The following is a 16713-nucleotide window of genomic DNA, read 5'->3' as shown; positions in this document are numbered from 1 at the left end:
AAGCAATGGACAGAGGCCTAATTAAAGATGTGGTACATATATACAATGGAATATTACTCAGCCCCTAGGAAGAATGAAATAATTCCATTTGCAGCAACATGGGTGGACGTAGAGATTGTCATACTGAGTGAAGTTAAGTCAGAGAAGAAGTATCGTATGACATCCCTGATGTGTGCAATCTAAAAACAGATGATACACACAGTAAGACTCACAGACTTAGAAAACAAACTTACGGTTGAAGAGGGTGGGGGGAGGGTGAAGGGAAGACATAGTTTTGGAGTTTGGGATGGACATGTACACTCTGCTATATTTAAAATGGACAACTAACACGGACCTCCTGTACAGCACATGGAACTCTGCTCAATGTTATGCGCCAGCCCGGATGGGAAGGGGGGTTGGGAGAGAATGGACACATGTATACGTATGGCTCAGTTCACCTGATACTTTCACTGTTCACTGGATATTATCACAACATTGTGAATCAGCTATACCCCAATACAAAATAAAAACATTTAAAAACTTGTATCAGTGCTATCAGTTCAGTTCAGTTGCTCAGTTGTGTCCGACTCTTTGTGACCCCATGGACTGCAGCACGCCAGGCTTTCTTGTCCATCACCAAGTCCCAGAGCTTGTTCAAACTCATGTCCATCGAGTTGGTGATGCCATCCAACCACCTCATCCTCTGTTGTCCCCTTCTCTTCCTGCCTTCAGTCTTTCCCAGCATCAAGGTCTTTTCAAATGACTCAGTTCTTCTCATCAGGTAGCTAAAGTATTGGAGCTTCTGCTTCAGCAGCAGTCCTTCCAATGAATATTCAGGACTGATTTTCTTTACAACTGACTTTGCAGCCCAAGGGACTCTAAAGAGTCTTCTCCTACATCACAGTTCAAAAGCATCAATTTTTCAGCACTTAGCTTCCTTTATGGTCCAACTGTCATATCCATACATGACTAATGGAAAAATCATAGCTTTGACTATACGGACCTTTGTCAGCAAAGTAATATCTGCTTTTTATATGCTGTCTAGCTTGGCCATAGCTTTTCTTCCAAAGAGCAAGCATCTTTTAATATCATGGCTGCAGTCACCATCTGCAGTGATTTTGGAGCCCCCCAAAATAAAGTCTGTCACTGTTTCCATTGTTTCCCCATCTATTTGCCATGAAGTGATGGGACCAGATGCCATGATCTTCGTTTTCTGAATGTTGAGATTTAAGTCAGCTTTTTCACTCTCCTCTTTCACTTTCATCAAGAGGCTCTTTAGTTCCTCTTCACTTTCTGCCGTAAGAGTGGTGTCATCTGCATACCTGAGGTTCTTCTCCCAGCAATCCTGATTCCAGCTTGTGCTTCCTCCAGCCCAGCGTTTCACATGATGTACTCGGCATATAAGTTAAATAAGCAGGGTGACAAAATACAGACTTGTCTCCTTTCCCAACTTGGAACCAGTCCATTGTTCCATGTCCAATCCTAACTGCTGCTTCTTGAGCTCCATACAGATTTCTCAGGAGGCAGGTCAGGTGCTCTGGTATTCCTATCTCTTGAAGAATTCTCCAGTTTGTTGTGATACAAACAGTCAAGGCTTTGGCGTAGTCAATAAAGCAGAACTAGACGTTTTTCTGGAATTCTCTTGCTTTTTCTATGATATAATGGATGTTGGCAATTTGATCTCTGGTTCATCTGCCTTTTCTAAATTCAGCTTGAACATCTAGAAGTTCTCGGTTCCTGGACTGTTGAAGCCTGGCTTGGAGAATTTTGACCATTACTTTGCTAGCGTGTGAGATGAGTGCAATTGTGTGGTAGTTTGAACATTCTTTGCCATTGCCTTTCTTTGGGATTGGAATGAAAACTGACCTATTCCAGTCCCGTGGCCACTGCCGAGTTTTCCAAATTTGCTAGCATATTGAGTGCAGCACTTTCACAGCACTTTCATATGTCACTAATATATGTCACTAATATCTCAGTCAAACTGGGAGGGGAGATGTTATGTAGAAAAATGTCCCTTGAAGAATTCTCTTTAACAGGAACAAACTGTAACAATTAAAAACAATTAAAATATCTAAAAGAGGCTTTGTTTAATATATGTTATTACACCAGGGGTGTAAGTGACTATAAATAATAATTGTGTGAATATTATTATAAAAAGATATTCATAGTATATTAAGTGGAAGAAGTTTTACGAAAATATAGGTGATACTTCTGTGTATTTCTACATGTGAGCACAAGTTTATACGTGTGCACAGAAAAAAGTCTAAAAGCAGATAAAACAAAATGTAAACAGTGAATACCTCTGCATGTTTGAATTTCAAGTGATTTCATGTTTGAATTTCAAGTACATTATTTTTCCTTGAGACATGTTTATTTTTAATATTTATTTTCTTAGGTGAACATGTATTAACCATGTGACAATTTTTATAGAACACAATTTGCTGATGTGAAAGACAGAAATGGTGACATTGTTAACCTATATTATTTGATTCCTGATGTAGTTGAAGAATTATCCCCAGTATTTGTTTCTTTTTTCTCTTATGATTTGTAAGCTCACAGGTTTAATAAATGTATTATTTTAGTTTTTTCCTTTCTTGTAAAATTTAGAAGTTTTGTATAGTTAAATTAATAAACTTGGTTTCTCATTAAAATAAATTTTATATGTATACATGTACTCTTGTAATATGAATACTGAGTGAGTGAAGAGAGAATGATTAAAAGAAATTCTGAGTAAAAAGCAAACCATCTGGGAAACACCCGAAGAAAAATGAGGACACGAGCTTAGCCTTGGAGCATGGTCAGACCTTAAGTGAATGGAGAGGAAAGAAAAAATACCAATCACAGAAACGATGGGTGAGAAAAATATGAAGACAGAAATACATGTGACATGATTGAGAATAAGCAGAACAGGCTGGCTAAAATAGAGAAATCTACAGCAAGGCTGGCAGGTATGTTGAAAAGGAGACTAGGAGAATGTTGAATATCAGAGATACTGGACTTTATTCTCTACGTAATTAAAAGTTTTGAGCAATCTAGCAATGTGAGCAGTGCTATTTTGAGAATCATTTGCCAGTGTCTGAAAGATAAACTGAAAGGGAGAACAGAGGCAGAAAGAACAGCTACTTAAGCAGTAGAAACCTCTTGTCAACACCTCAGCTAACAAAGTATTTTAAGACTTTATGACACACATTGTACTTGCCTGTGTGGACACGATGCCCACTCACCACTTAACGCATTTACATTCGGGCCTCACAAGCAATCCCTATAACACTTACACCAAGTTTCTACTGTGAAGTTAAGAGTCATCTTGGGGTTTCCAGTAAGATAATTGATTGCTTTACAACTACCAAACCTTGACAGATAATCACAGTGACTTCAACAACTCTGTGAGAAACAAATTTGGCCTTAATTTTTCAGCTGCTAGGGAGTGAAATGCAGCTAAATGGGCCATGGAAATAATAATAGTACATTTTCAAGGGTTTTATTTTCAACACAGAGTAAAAGATTTGTTTCAAAACAAATGTGTGTATTCCATCCTATAAATGTGAATAATCTTCATACTTATGCTTTATACTTGCATATAACCTTTTTTAAAAAACTGATGTATAGTTGATTTACAATGTTGTGTTAGCTGCAGGTGTATAGCTAAGTAATTCAGTCATATACATATTTTTCATATTCTTTTCCATCATAGATTATTACAATATATAACCTTATATAATACTCAAAATGTAATCTTTATGCTTTAGTTCACAAACTAAAGCAGAGATCTGGAAGCACAGTGATCACAAACAGTAAACCACTCCGCCTCCCCCAAAAAAAGCCATCAGGGAAAAGAAAAAAAAAGAAAAAAAATGACTTGCAATATGAAAGACTTGGCTCTCAAATTTTCAAAAATGTCCCCAGTGTGAGACATCTAACAAATCTGCATATTGAAAAACAGTATTGCTAAACTTTTGGAATGATGACAACCCATCATCTTGTATGGAAATATGTCTATCTGTTCTACTAAAAGATCTGAACTGCAAGCATTTTACAAGTTTACTTAAAATTACCTTTTTTTAAATAATTTCCAAATACAAAAATAAAAACTAGAAATTATTCCTGAAAAGTATTAAATGTGTAAGAGTAACAACTCAAAGTGTGGCTACTCTTGTGAAATAGCTGGTACAATCTGCAATATTATGCACATTTTACCAACTAATGTCAGAGAGCATATGGGGCTATCCATTGTAAACCTTCCCTTGATGTCTGTTCTATACAGCAGGACATGGAGGTGAAGCACTGCAACAGAACAAGACTTCATGAACTTCATTTACCAGCTCAAACTCCTGCACAAGCGAATCAGAAGTAACCCAAAAATGTCTTTCCTTCAAAAAGTTAACTTTCTGTTAACTAATGATAACAGCAGCAAACATTTACTAGATCTCAGTATGGGGTAGGCATTACTCTAGACAATTTACCTCTACTATCTCATTTAGCCCTTACCCTACCCTACAAGGCAGGAAATGTTACAATCCCCTTTTAAGAGTTTAAATCTGTATTTTACAGCTGAAGGAACTGAGGCACCAAGGTTGGTGGAGCTGGGATTTACAGTCATGGAATCTCAATCTATGATCCATCCCTAGCACAACACTGTTATGACAGCAATTCCTGGATACCACCATCCATCTCTATCACAACACTTTTATAACAGCAATTCCAGGACACTATATAAAAACAGATGTCATAAAACTGCAGGGTTTTTTTCCCTTATATTTTTTGGCTTATATGTCATACATCAGATATGATCTAAAGTAATGCCATAAACTTATAGCAGAAAGCAAAGAAGAACTAACGAGCCTCTTGATGAAAGTGAAAGAGGAGAGTGAAAAAGTTGACTTAAACCTTAACATTCAGAAAACTAAGATCATGGCATCCAGTCCCATCACTTCACGGCAAATTGATGGGGAAACACTGGAAACAGTGGCTGACCTTATTTTGGGGGGCTCCAAAATCAGTGCAGATGGTGACTGCAGCCATGAAATTAAAAGATGCTTGCTCCTTGGAAAAAAAGTAATGACCAACCTAGAAATTTTATTAAAAAGCAGAGACATTACTTTGCCAACAAAAGTCTGTCTAGTCAAAGCTATGGTTTTTCCAGTAGTCATGTATGGATATGAGAGTTGGACTATAAAGAAAGCTGAGTGCCAAAGAATTGATGCTTTTGAACTGTGGTGTTGGAGAAGACTCTTGAGAGTCCCTTGGACTGCAAGGAGATCCAGCCAGTCCATTCTAAAGGAAATCAGTCCTGAATAGTCATTGGAAGGACTGATGCTAAAGCTGAAAGTCCAATACTTTGGCCACCTGATGCGAAGAACTGACTCATTAGAAAAGACCCTGATACTGAGAAAGACTGAAGACTGGAGAAGGGAACGACAGAGGATGATGTGGCTGGATGGCATCAGTGACTCAGTGGACATGAGTTTGAGTAAACTTCGGGAGTTGATGATGGACAGGGAGGCCTGGTGTGCTGCAGTCCATGGGGTCGCAGAGTCGGATACCACTGAGCAACTGAATTGAAAGTAATGGTTGATCTAAATATAAAACACAAGACAAGGAAAACATATGAAAGGAAACAGCTAATAAGTTTTAAAAGGATACATATACCTTGCTTTTTTAAAGTCAGATGGAAAGGATGGAGTAACAGTACTTATCTCAATCACTAAACTGATTTTCAAAACAATAAAAACTATAACTGTAGAGCAAGAGCTATTGCTATATATACTAGGAACAAGCACAAGTTAGGACGAAAATAAAAGGCAGTTTCGTATTTAGACAAAAGCTGGCAAAGAGAGTCTTCTCCAGTATTTATCTTTCATCATCAATTTTGAGAAAATAATTTCCATTGTTCTGAGGTAAGAATGACTAATTCTTCATTTGATAAGCATTAGACTTCTTCTGTTGCTTTCTTTTCCTTACAAGACTTCCAAATAATGTTGACAGATAAAACATGAATATGGCTTCTAAGTGTGGAAGAATCTTATCCAGAGAGATCAAACAGGGGTGAATCGAGGGCTGGAAATCAGAAATGGGCTTTACCATAAGAAGGCCTGAGAGATAACCACAGATGCCATAAGGAAAAGGAAAAACAGTCCCGAAAGAGGGGAAGTGGAATAGGAAAGAAAAGAGAACGCGAGTTATTTCTGATTAGGGCTGTAAGGAAGGGTATGCGAGAGGCAGGGAAGGAAGGTTCCTCAGAACTCCTTTCAGATGAGTCTTAGCAGGCCAGGGCTGGGAGAATGGGCAAACCGGAGCTTACCGCGAAGAGAAGGATGCAAAATGCAGAGGCGTCAGCGCAAGAAAAACAAGGAAGGCAACCGCAGAGGGGCCGGAGCCGAGCCAGGGCAGACGACTGACGCCAGGAGGACGAATCTGGCCTGGGGAGGGCGGAGCCGGAGGGCGGACTCACAAGACGCCGGGCCGAGGGAAGGGGATGCTGGAGACGGCGGGCGGGGGGCGGTGGGCAAGGGGGCCGACCTGGAGGGGGCGGGAGGCGGTTAAGGACCGGGCGGGGTCGTGAAGGAAGCTGGACGGCGTGTCGCGGAGGATGGGCGCGGGGTGGAGGCCGGAAGGCTGCCTCGGTCCCCACCTGACGCGCGAACGCCTACAGTCCCCACCTGGCGCGCGCAGCATCGCACTCCTTACCTAGCGCGCCGACGATCCCGGCCCCACCTGGCGCTCAGAAGCCCACAGCCCGCACCTGACGGCGGAGCGTCAGGCTTTATTGCCGGAAGTTGCCCGCCGCCTACCCGGGAGCGCCACGGGAAAGCCCCGCCCCCAGCCGCGCTGATTGGCCGGCGCGGCTCCTCGAGGCCGTGTTGCTACCCTGATCCAGGAGTCGGCGGTGCGCGCTTGCGCAGTGGGCGTTGCCTGCTCTAACAGACTGAGCTGCTCACTGCCAGTTCGCAGTGGGTGCGGCCCGGGCCGGAGGGTACCTCCGCTGCGGGGTCCTAGATACCCTAAAGGTTGTGGTTACCTGGGTCCTGACTGCCGTGTGGACTGCAGAGCGGATCACCCCCACCTGCTCAACTTTCCAACCCAACCGCTGCCCGGTAACCATCTGAAATTCATGATTGTAGCTTCACTTTACGGCCAATTACCCTGTGCACCTAATTACCTTGTATATTGAGTTTAATATTAATATATTAAGATCGCACTGAATATTCACTGAAAGTTCTGATGCGAAGAGCTGATTCATTGGAAAAAACCCTGATGCTGGGAAAGATTGGAGGGCAGGAGGAGAAGGGGGCGACAGAGAAGGAGATGGATGGCATCAACTACTCAATGAACATGAGTTTGAACAAGCTCCTGGAGATAGTGAAGTAAGGGAAGCGTGGCATGCTGCAGTCTATGGGGTTGCAAAGAGTCGGACAAGACTTAGCCACTGAGCAAGGACAACTACTGAGCTTAAGGCCCAAGTCATTTGTGTTTATAAACAGTTTAGAGTACTGCTCATTTTTTGGAGGTGGAAGTGTCAGCCTGTGGGGTTTTACCAGTAAGAAGACAAGAATGTGGGGTACTGGGGGCAGGGGAGAAGCAGGGCCCTGGGTGTGACCAGTCTCCCCCATCTATGGAGCAGGACCGGAGGCAGGAGGCTGGGGATTGTCTGAGGCCAGAACCTCTCTCTGCTTCGCTTTCTCCACAAGTAAAATGGAGTCAGTAGAGGCACTTACCTCACGGATCTTGATAAGAATTGAGTTAACATGCTCAAAACATTCAGGACAGTGCCTAGTGTACAGTAAGCAGTATGGTACATGCTCCTTGTGGCCGTGTTTTCGTTTATCTTTGATAAATACTGAGGGTGGACTCTGCTGGGGCATGTGTAGGCAGATAAACATATCTGCAAGTAGAGTTAGAGATAGCCTTGCTGCTCAAAGGTAATGTGTGTATCCTCTGACTGGGAACCAGCACCCTGCTTCAAAGATACACTATTGTTCTTCTGACAGTCCTCTCTTGTCTCCGCATCCACTCCCTTCCCTAATTAACAGCTGCTTGAACCTGCCTGTTGGGACTTGGAGAAGGTCATGGAGGCTGAATGCAGCCCATTTCCAAGGATTCTGTGCCCACGAGCCTCATGGGGTCCTGCTTGGTATCAAGGCATATACAATAATGCTCATAATGGTTTATTGGTTGGAACAACCTAGATACCTGTCTGCAAGGAAGTGGACTAACAGATGGGAATATTCAAGCCATGGACCACTACCCAGTGGAAGAGAATGAGCCTCTGATACATGCGACAATGTGGATGCTTATTAGGGAGAGTATGTTAGTGAAGGAATGCAGACACGGAAGTGTATGCCATGTGACTCCATTCATGTGAAATTCTAGAACAGACAGAGCTAACGTGGTGATAGAATGACACCTGTGGTGGCTTTGTGGTGCCAGAGGAGGGACAGGGCAACTTTCTGGGGTGGTTTGGAATGAGAATATGTCAGAGCATAAATATCACGGAGCATGTCACTGGAAGTATGTTAAACCTCAATAAACCAATACATATTTTTTCATTGGCAGAAACATTTCTATCTGACTTTTCCTGATCAAATTTTATGCAATATGTTGAATTTGAAAAATCAAACAACCAGCAAATATGTTGAGTGCTTACCCCACACCCAGAATCATATTAAGAATTGTGGGAAGTGCAGAGACACATAGAAACAACTAGGAGTTTGTGCTCTGTAATCGAGGCAGGAAATATATGTAACAACAATTGAGGCAGGAAATACATGTTAGAGAGCAATCAAAAATTTAAATAAAAATTCAAAAGAACCCAAGGAAGGGCCAAAACAGTTGCACAAATGACTAATAATCTTTGATGAGGGGGTCATAGATGCAGAGAAATCACTTTAGCCTGAGCAGTGAAAGAAGATACTAAAATATACTTTGGCAGGTGAGGAGGGAAAGCATAGTCTCCTAACTTAGTAGGAAATCTGACAGGGCACATGTTTTTGGCAGCATCTCTTAGAGCCATGCTCCCTTTCCTCAAATGTAAAGCCCAGATAGCAGGTACTCCAATCTAGAAGCAAAAAATGCTAGGTCTCTAAGTCTCTCCGAGTCCTGGATCTTGAAATTCCATCCACAAGTTCAAGGGAGCATCTGTCCACACAATCCTGTTCCTCAAGGCTCACACTAACCTTTTCCTTATATGGTGATGACAATGACAGTTCTGATCATGACAACGGTGACGTAAGTGGCTGACCTTTACCTACTGCTCACTGCACACCAGGCTTTGTGCCAGATGCTGTGCTTGCCTTATGTCCAAGATTACCCTAAAAGGTCAGTCCTATATTACTGTGTCTTGAAGATGAAGCCCCAAGGCTTCCAGAAAGCTCGGCGACCTTGTTGGAACCCCACAAGTAGGCTAACTCCAGGGTATGACTTGGTTAGTCTGACACCGTCACTGTGTGTCCATCTTCCCTGGGAGGCACCCCACTGGGCAGGGGCTCCTTCCCCTAGCCCTCCAGTGCTTGTGGTCTTTACCAGTCACTAGAAAACCACAAAGGCTTCCCAGATAGCTCAGTGGTGGAGAATCCTCCTGGCCAATGCAGGAAACTGGGGTTCGATCCCTAGGTCGAGAAGATCCCCAGGAGTAGGAAATGGCAACCTACTCCAGTATTCTTGCCTGGAGAATCCCATGGACAGAGGAGCCTGGCGGGCTACAGTCCATGGGGTCACAAAGAAATGAACAAGATTAGCAGCTACACAACAAAAGACAACCGCAGTTTCTTGTAAATTCTTTCAGTCTCTTAAATCCCAGCCCTGCCCTGCCCTGAGCTTTGCATGAAGACTGTAAGCTCTCTGAAGGCAGGGACTAGGGTCTGATTCTTTACAGAGCCCTGAAAGCCGAATTCTCCGTGGAGAAGGCAGAGAGAGGCTAGCTACCCATTCAGCCGATGCCATTGGATCTCACAACACGAGGACCAGGAACAAGTCCGCCTTCAGAGTCACCTCATATACGGTACTGAGAGCTGGCTCGGCATCTGCCTGGTTAGGGCTTCTCTGGTGGTTCAGATGGTAAAGACTGCCTTTCAACGCAGGAGACCCAGGTTTGATCCCTGGGTCAGGAAGATCCCCTGGAGAAGGGAATGGCGACCCATTCTGGTATTTGTGCCTGGAGAGTTCCATGGACAGAGGAGCCTGGAGGGCTACAGTCTATAGGGTCGCAAAGAGTCAGACACGACTGAGTGATTAACACTTCCACTTTCTGCATGGTTAGTTCCATGCTAGCATGGGCTTCTTTTATTTCTGTGTTGCTTTATATGAGATCCAAGCCATAGATTAAACTTCCATAGATTGTTAGAACCAAGAGAAAACTGTGCATGGAGCCTAATCTTGTAGATAAGGCCACATTTTCATGACTCAGCTGGTCCACCAGAGCAGCAGAGCTGGGCCCAACCTCCCACTGCAAACATGGCAGATGGGTTTCTGTGTCTGCTGTCCTCCAACCTGGAATTCTTGATTTTTCGCCCTACATCCATCAAATGGGAGACTACCATGGGTTGGGTGCAGTTGGTAAGGTGTCTGCAGCCTTTATCAATAGCATTGCTGAGCGGCCTTCTGACTGGCCCAGACTTCACCAATGGTCACCCTGGTCTCCTATCCCTCTGCTGAGTAGGGGGACAACTGACCGTATCCTCCTGGGAGGAGCACAGAGGCACAGCCTCTGGGAGATGAGCAAAGTCTACTAAGGGGATCCTTCTTTGTGAGGAAATGCATGAGTGGGGCCTCTCCTGTCCAGTCGTGAGAATTTTCCGAGTTTCTGATCAAGTCACTAATTGTACAAATAAAGGCGACTGTACAGATGCCCTGTCACCTGGGCTACAGTAAAAACCTGTAAATGAAAACAGCAACATTGCCTGCTAAACAGCTGGGTTTTTCAAAGCAATTTTGCCAGCAGAAGTTTACTGCTTTTTTGATAGAATTGAAAATAAACAGAAACAATAGAAAGGCAGTATTTTACATGCATCTGGGTTTTAGTAAATCTTTATAGTAATGTGCCACATAATTTTGGAAAATTAATTCTGGTTTGATTATGAGCAATAAAATGATAAAATGGTTAATGGTCTGCATTAATCATTCTTCCAATGTCTGGGAGAAAATAAAGTTAAAGCAAATCCAAATAATTTAGAAAAGCAAGGGGAAATTAATGGGTGAAAATACAGACAGAAATGAGCCTCATCTTTTGGAGACAAGTATCTAACGCACACATGGAAATATACAACCAGAACACAGAAATTTAGCTTCTCTGTTCACATGGAAATCTCATCTTCCTCTGAAGTGCTGAGAATGCCAGGATGAGAAGGTGGTGAATTTGTGTCATCAAGGAGTCTGGATCAGTTGGATGAAGGCGACCGCAGCCAGGGGAGGAGATGTGTACAAGGGCAAAGTTTGTTTCTGTGCACACCAGAACTCACACTCATAGGGACATGTAAGCAGGGGAAGTACTTCCTGGCCCCGTGACGGCTCACCTTTCCTCCACATACTGACCCACAGAGCATCATTCCAGGTGTCTTCACCCAACCCCAAGGTCAGGGGAACTGAAGGACAGCAAAAATACAAAAATTTTGCTCAGTCTTTCAACAAACACTTTTTTCTTTTACTCCAGCCTGAAACCTGGGGCAATGTAAGTGACCTGAGCCTCTGACAGGTATAGTGTCACTGAAAGGACTGTGTAGAGTACAGCACATACTGCCTGCAGCGTCTCTGCTCAAGTTATTCTTCCTGGAGAACTTCTCTGACCTGTCTGAGTGGAAAGAAGCAAGGAGAAGCAAATGCCAATGCTAGGAACATGCTTAGAGAGGGAGCCCGACTCCAGATGCCTAGTTCATAGATGTCCTGCTGAAACCTTGAGACACAACCAAACTGGGAGGGAACTTCCTCTTGTCCTATATCCTGGGTCGCAGTGAGAGTGGGTCCCCAGCTGGGAACAGCTGGGACTCAGTGAGGCTTTGTGCACAGTCAGTATCCCATCACCGTGATCCATGAGTCTGACACGTAGGCAACTGTTGATGGAAATTCCAGGGACTGGTTTGGCTGCTCTGCTTAAGTGACTCAATCAAGTTGCCCCAATGATATAGCAAAACCTGGAGACAGTAGCCTAGCTCCTGTTTGTTGGCCCTACTGACTCAGGTTGGCAAGTTACAGTAAAATAAATCAAACATCTTCCCTTCCTTCTGCTTCTCATTCCAGCTCCAAAACTCCTACTTCTTTTCTAGGCAACATAGATGTTCTAACTCGTGCAAAGTCATGTACAAGGGAGTCGAGAAAAGAAAGTCATGGAGATTAATATTTCAAGATACTGTCCTTACCAGCCAGGAGAATACGTGCAGTGGTAGGAATTATTTGGCCAACATTCTGTTTTCCAGACAGCCTCAGAGTCCCATAGAAATAGTAGGTATTTTAAAGAAAGATCTTGAGAGGAAAATAAATACACAATTTATACAGACATGTCTCCTTCGAACAAGGACAATTGCACTGTCTACAGTAGTTGTTAGAGCAATGAGACCTTAAAAGGGCATTTATAAGAAGGAAGCACAGCTTTGCCGTGATCCCTGCTGTCAGAAGTGAAGGGCCCCGTGCTCTGCCTTTTATTATCCAAGTATGGAAGGGACTAAGCTTTTGACTGTGTGGATCACAATAAACTGTGGAAAATTCGAAAAGAGCTGGAAATACCAGACCACCTGATCTACCTCTTGAGAAATCTGTATGCAGGTCAGGAAGCAACAGTTACAACTGGACGTGGAACAACAGACTGATTTCAAATAGGAAAAGGAGTATGTCAAGACTGTATATTGTCACCCTGCTTATTTAACTTATTTACAGAGTACATCATGAGAAACACTGGGCTGGGTGAAGCACAAGCTGGAATCAAGTCTGCTGGGAGAAATATCAATAACCTCAGATATGCAGATGATACCACCCTTATGGCAGAAAGTGAAGAGGAACTAAAGAGCCTCTTGATGAAAGTGAAAGAGCAGAGTGAAAAAGTTGGCTTAAAGCTCAACATTCAGAAAACTAAGATCATGGCATCCGATCCCATCACTTCACGGCAAACAGATGGGGAAACAGTGGCTGACTTTATTTTCTGGGCTCCAAAATCACTGCAGATGGTGATTGCAGCCTGGAAATTAAAAGGTGCTAACTCCTTGGAAGAAAAGTTATGACCAACCTAGACATCATATTAAAAAGCAGAGACATTGCTTTACCAACAAAGGTCCGTCTAGTCATAGCTATGGTTTTTCCAGTAGTCATATATGGATGTGAGAGTTGGACTATAAAGAAAGCTGAGTGCCAAAGAATTGATGCTTTTGAACTGTGGTCTTGGAGAAGACTCTTGAGAGTCCCTTGGACTGCAAGGAGATCAGTCCTGGGTGTTCTTTGGAAGGACTGATGTTGAAGCTGAAACTCCAATACTTTGGCCACCTGATGCAAAGAGCTGACTCATTAGAAAAGACCCTGATGCTGGGAAAGATTGAAGGGAGGAGTAAAAGGGGACAACAGAGGATAAGATGGTTGGATGGCATCACCGACTCAATGGACATGGGTTTGGGTGGACTCCAGGAGTTGGTGATGAACAAGGAGGCCTGGCGTGCTGTGGCCATGGGGTTGCAAAGAGTCAGACACGACTGAGCGACTGAACTGAACTGAACTGATGGAAGGGAAATTGCCTGGTAGACAGTGTCTCCACAGGGTCTTGTGGATGCTGGGCCTTCAGGTGGCCCGCACATCATAGGTTTGCAAACAGTGACTTCCTGCCTTAGCAAGGCTCTGTTCCCATGTCACCTTCTCGCTAGGCCTATCTGCAGCGTTTCAGTTAAAATTGTCACTGCCTTCAGGCACTCAGAAACCCTTCACACTGGTCTATTTTTCATCTTTATTAATTAATTTATTAATTACAACCCAGGATAGGGCTTCCCAGGTGGCACTAGTGGTAAAGAACCCGCCTGCCAACGCAGTAGACATAGGAAACCCTGGTTTGATCCCTGGGTTGGGAAGATCCCCCAGAGGAGGGCATGCCAACACACTCCAGTATTCTTGCCTGGAGAATCCCATGGACAGAGGAGCCTGAGGGGCTACAGCCCATGGGGTCACAAAGAGTCGGACACGATTGAAGCGACTAAGCAGGCACCCCCGGGATGTAAGCTTCACCAAAGCAAAAAAAAATTTTTTCTCTTATTCACCAATGTACCCCAGCTTCCAAAACAATACCTGATCTGTACTAGACATGTAACAAATACTTGTTGAATAAGTAAATGAGCAAATGAATGATATATATCCTTCATATGAAAAATGTTCAATATACATGTTCTTGTTCTAGACCAGAAGATTCTATTGAACCCAATTGAAAGACTATGCCAGGAGGATTGATAAACTGAGATATTTCCAGACTATGTTGCTTATTTACTTGATGAAGTTTGATGTCACTATGGCCCGAATTAAAACGTGATTGGTCCTGCTCTGTAAACACTATGTGCGTGGAAAACATTTGCTCAACATCCTATGTGACGTTGGTCCCTGAGAGCAAGTGGGGACTTTTCCAGTGAATGGTGTCAAGTGCAGAGAACCACAATTTCTGAAACAAAACTAAATGTTAAATAACCTCAGCCAGCTTAACTCAGTGTCGGTTCCCCAACAGGACTTTTCACAGTGGCAACAGGAAAATGGTAACAGTATTTCAGACAGCACTCTGGTTAAGAAAAGTGCAAAAGTAAAAAGCAAATAGCGTTCTATTGCACATAGCTGCCTGCTGCTGCTGCTGCTAAGTTGCTTCAGTCATGTCCGACTCTGTGCGATCCCACAAACGGCAGCCCACCAGGCTCCTCTGTCCCTGGGATTCTCCAGGCAAGAATACTGGAGTGGGTTGCCGTTTCCTTCTCCAGTGCATGAACGTGAAAAGTGAAAATGAAGTTGCTCAGTCATGTCCGACTCTTAGCGACCCCGTGGACTGCAGCCTACCAGGCTCCTCCGTCCATGGGATTTTCCAGGCAAGAGTACTGGAGTGGGGTGCCATTGCCTTCTCCGTAGATAGCTGCCTAGAGTGCAACAAATAGAACTCTGTGGCTCTTCCAGCTTCTGAGGGTTTATTTTGAGCCGTCCTCTGATGTCCCGTCTACCTGCAGCCTCCCCAGAGGAAGAGGAATGACTCGATGAAATGTCACACATTTACACTGTCTGGGGTAAGTTACAGAACACAGTATGCTTTTTCTCAAAACTACAGGCATTTATTTTGCCAAAGCAAGTGGAAAGAGGTCTGTGTTACCTAGTAGGCCCCAGGCTCCATCCTCAGGTGTAGCAGGAACCCTGCGGGGAAGGATGGAACCTTCACACAGGGGTAGCTGAAGGAGGGTTTAACACGGGGACTATGTACACACGTGTGGGCAGGGTTTTGGACACCCAGGAGAATAGTGCAATGCCCTGGGGCTGGGGAACGTGTTGTCCCCTGTTGTCCTTGGGTGAGCAGAGTTAATGCCCAGGACAAAGGCTGCAGAGACCGGGCCATCTGAGGGAAGACCTCCTGATAACCCAGGACAAGAGGATTATGGTTATGGAAACAGAGCAGCTTTTCCTTATTGCTGGTAAGTAGACAACACGATGCTTGTTCCAGTGGACCTGCACGTGGACTTTGGTTCTTTTTATGGCTCTGGCGAGGTGGTTTGTTACGTGTGTAACTGAACGATTTAGTGTTTAGAAGTGAAACAGGAGAGGCAGGTCCCCATCAACAAGGGCTGAGACATGCAGTGTTTTCCACAGGAATTCCCTGTTGTTTGGAACCCTGTTGATGGGCTGTGGCGGGGTCGGGAGGAGGCAGGGAATGTGGGTGTGGGGAATGGGGGTGTGGGTGTGAGTGGGGCGGGAGGTGGACAGGGTCCAAGCTGAGCAGCTGGAGTTTGTCCCCTGTGGACAGAGACTCACAGATGAAGGTGATGGCAGAAGGGAGGAGGAGCTGAGCCCTGCCCAGATAGGAGCCAAGGAGATCGCATGTTCCTCCTTCTCAAGGTCAAGGAGACCTTCCTAACTACACAGGTGCAGAAAGCCTCCTTGAAGGTCAAATAGAGGGGGCCCCACCCCACAGCAGGTGATGTCAACCTGCCCACAGGCCTCTGTGCTGGAATCTGTCTCGGCTAAGAGACGCGCATGTACACAAGGAAGGACCCCAAGATACTCCAGATACGAACTCAGAGTCAGACAGAGCCAGGTGATTGGCCAGAGGAAACCGGAAGAAATGCCTGTGTAAGCGATTCAGACCACCCCGAGGGCATGATTCCCTCTCTGAGCCCGCTGGGGGTCTGTCTGTTGCTGCTGCTGCTAAGTCACTTCAGTCGTGTCGGACTCTGTGTGACCCCATAGACAGCAGCCCACCAGGCTCCCCCGTCCCTGGGATTCTCCAGGCAAGAACACTGGAGTGGGTTGCCATTTCCTTCTCCAATGCATGAAAGTGAAAAGTGAAAGTGAAGTCGCTTAGTCGTGTCCAACTCTTTGCACCCCCATGGACTGCAGCCTACTAGGCTCCTCCGTCCATGGGATTTTCCAGGCAAGAGTACTGGAGTGGGGTACCGTTGCCTTCTCCATGGCGTTTATCTACACGTACTCTTCCTTCTAGTATACTTTACTCCTTTCACTACTTCTGTCTCTTTGTGGAAATTCACTTTCACAAAGCTGACAGGCCAGGGCCTTGTCACTGTCCCTGGCGGTCTA

The 16713-nt window shown here is 44.5% G+C and overlaps 1 protein-coding gene across 8 annotated transcripts in view; it reads right to left on the bottom strand.

The window, feature by feature from the left end:
• Positions 1–6764, bottom strand: part of FBXO25 (F-box protein 25) — a 28420-nt gene extending 21656 nt beyond the window's left edge. For 6 of the 8 annotated variants that reach the window (XR_008201528.1, XM_052662583.1, XM_052662387.1 and 3 more), the window contains exon 1: positions 6667–6734. The gene's annotated coding sequence lies outside the window, so the exon portion shown is untranslated. Of the gene's footprint in view, positions 1–6666 lie in introns of all 8 variants that reach the window. The other 2 variants (XM_052662518.1, XM_052662221.1) reach the window with 2 other exon arrangements.
• Positions 6765–16713: the final 9949 nt, after the last annotated feature.

This window comes from Budorcas taxicolor, chromosome 1 (assembly GCF_023091745.1).
Source record: "Budorcas taxicolor isolate Tak-1 chromosome 1, Takin1.1, whole genome shotgun sequence".
NCBI lineage: Eukaryota > Metazoa > Chordata > Mammalia > Artiodactyla > Bovidae > Budorcas > Budorcas taxicolor.
The sequence above is the reverse complement of the archived record's forward strand: the minus strand, read 5'-3'. Positions and strand labels throughout refer to the sequence as shown.